Below are 2,272 nucleotides of genomic sequence, written 5' to 3'. Positions count from 1 at the left end.
TTATTATTATTGGTTTTTCGAGACAGGATTTCTCTGTGGCTTTGGAGCCTGTCCTGGAACTAGCTCTGTAGACCAGGCTAGCCTTGAACTCACAGAGATCCACCTGCCTCTGCCTCCCGAGTGCTGGGATTAAAGGCGTGTGCCACCACCGCCCGGCTGATTTATTATTTTTTATGTGCATTGGTGTTTTGCTTGTGTGTATGTCTGTGTTAGGTCCTCTAGGAACTGGAGTTACAGACGATTGTGAGCTGCTGTGTGGGTGTTAGGAATTGAACCAGTGTCCTCTAGAAGAGCAGCCAGTGCTTTTTAACCTCTGAGCCATCCCTCCAACCCCTGATGATGGAAATCTTAAAATCTCCAAAGGATCAAAGAATGAAGAACAAAGCCGACTCTGATTTCTGTTTTATCAGCCAGGTTCTTGTAGTTGTGATTTGTAAGACTGTTTGGGCATGATGAGGGTAAGTGAAAAAAACACGCTGCAGCTCGGAACACTGACTGCTCCTGCAGAGGACCCCAGTTCGAAACCTAGTACCCATATGGCAGCTCACAACTGTTCAGGGGATCCAGTGCTTTCCAGGGGTATATGGCATGTATGTGGTACACAGACACCCACAGACAAAACATTCATTCTTTTAAAGGGGGAAAATGCTACATAATTTACTTACTGTGGAAATAAAACGCCTAAGAGAATTGTAAGTAGAGTACAAAACTGGCAGAAGAACAGCTCATTTGCGGGAAGTTTGAAGTTTCTTACTGAATGATGGTCAGGAATGGCAAATACACCTCTAATCTGCTTTGGACTTGTTGTTTTGGGAAAAGGAGTTGCAGTGTAAGACTGGTCTGGAAGCAGCCCTATCTCAGCCTCTAGAGTGCTGTGACGACAGGCGTAAGCTATTTGCAAGGCTGAAACAGCTTTCTTCTTTTGCTGCTGGAAATCAAACCTACCTTTTTACTTTCAGACCAGGTCTAGTCCAGTATTTGTTTGCTTTCCAGCATTTAACACCATCTTGTAGTCACTACCCGCACCTGTTTTGTCATGCCCTTGTCACATGGATCTGGTGCTGGTGGTGGTGCACATTCCATCCGTGACACATGTGGAGGGATAGCTTCTCTTTCCCACCATGTGGGCTCCAAGGATCTAACTCAGGTCATCAGGATTGGTGCAAGGGCCTTTATCCACTTAGCCATCTTGCTGGCCTTTGCATTTTTAATTAAAATAAACTCATTGGGGTTTTAAAAAAAGTCTTTATAGCTTAGTTCCTTTAAGTAAGTGTGTGTGTGTGTGTGTGTGTGTGTGTGTGTGTGTGTGTGTGTCTTAGCATTTGGAAGACAGAAAAACATTCCGGCAGTACATAATCATAAAGGTAAAGAACATTAGCAAATCATGTTTGCAATACAGAGACAAACTAGTTTCTGTCCAAAAACATTTTATGTAGTAAACTGACAAGTACTCTCTTCTAACTTGTGGGTGGTGGTAGTGGGTCTTCGGCAGTATTTTTCTTCTTACCACTAGATAGAATTGTGTGTCAGGTTTCTAACACCCACAACAGAGTTAGAGGCGGGCTCGAGAAGACATTCAGTGTCATGTTGTCTGCTTTTCTAGCTAGCATCTTCTTTACTGCTCATCAGACTAAAAATGTCAGTTTCCGTGCTACCCTGCTCTCTGCCAGTTACCAGAGCATAGCACTTGTTGTCTACTGTTATCAAAATACTTGCTGTACAATGATTTGTTTCTTTTTCTTCCCCCCTTTCTTCCTCCTTTTATAGCATACTCTTCTTGAAGGTAGGAAACTATGCCTTTCTTTTTGTTTAGTGCCTGTCACCAAGGAGATTCTTAAATCTAACACTGAGGGAAGGAATGAGTCAGTAACTGTAAAACCCAGACAGTATTGAGCACATGGTTGTTAGTGTGAGGACAAGCAAGACCTTAAACTTGGAGTCCCCAAGGAGAATTTCACTGTCACAGCATAGTGGAAGAGTGTCATGGTTCTAAATGCTACAGGTTAAGTATCACACAAGTTTAAGGGTGTTTAATCCACAGTCTAGCATTAAGTGGTAGTTGTTTGCTTTCAGGCTTAATGAGTTTATCTTTGGTTCCTTAGCAAAGCTTCTAGTTTTCTGTTTTTGTTGTTTGTCCTTTTGTTACTGTTTGAGGATCTTTCTTCTTCTTTCTTTCTTTTTTCTTTTTTTTTTTTTTTTTTGGTTTTTCGAGACAGGGTTTCTCTGTGGCTTTGGAGCCTGTCCTGGAACTAGCTCTTGTAGACCAGGCTGG

At 42.4% G+C, this 2,272-nt stretch overlaps 1 protein-coding gene across 1 annotated transcript in view; it reads left to right on the top strand.

Annotated features, from left to right (window-relative positions):
• Nucleotides 1-2,272, top strand: part of Rnf38 (ring finger protein 38) — a gene marked incomplete at its 5' end in the record, with an annotated part of 94,380 nt that overhangs the window by 63,444 nt on the left and 28,664 nt on the right. The window lies entirely within an intron of this gene.

Source organism: Microtus ochrogaster, linkage group LG5, assembly GCF_000317375.1.
Source record: "Microtus ochrogaster isolate Prairie Vole_2 linkage group LG5, MicOch1.0, whole genome shotgun sequence".
NCBI classification, from domain to species: Eukaryota; Metazoa; Chordata; class Mammalia; order Rodentia; family Cricetidae; genus Microtus; species Microtus ochrogaster.
This window is presented reverse-complemented; position numbering and strand designations above follow the sequence as displayed.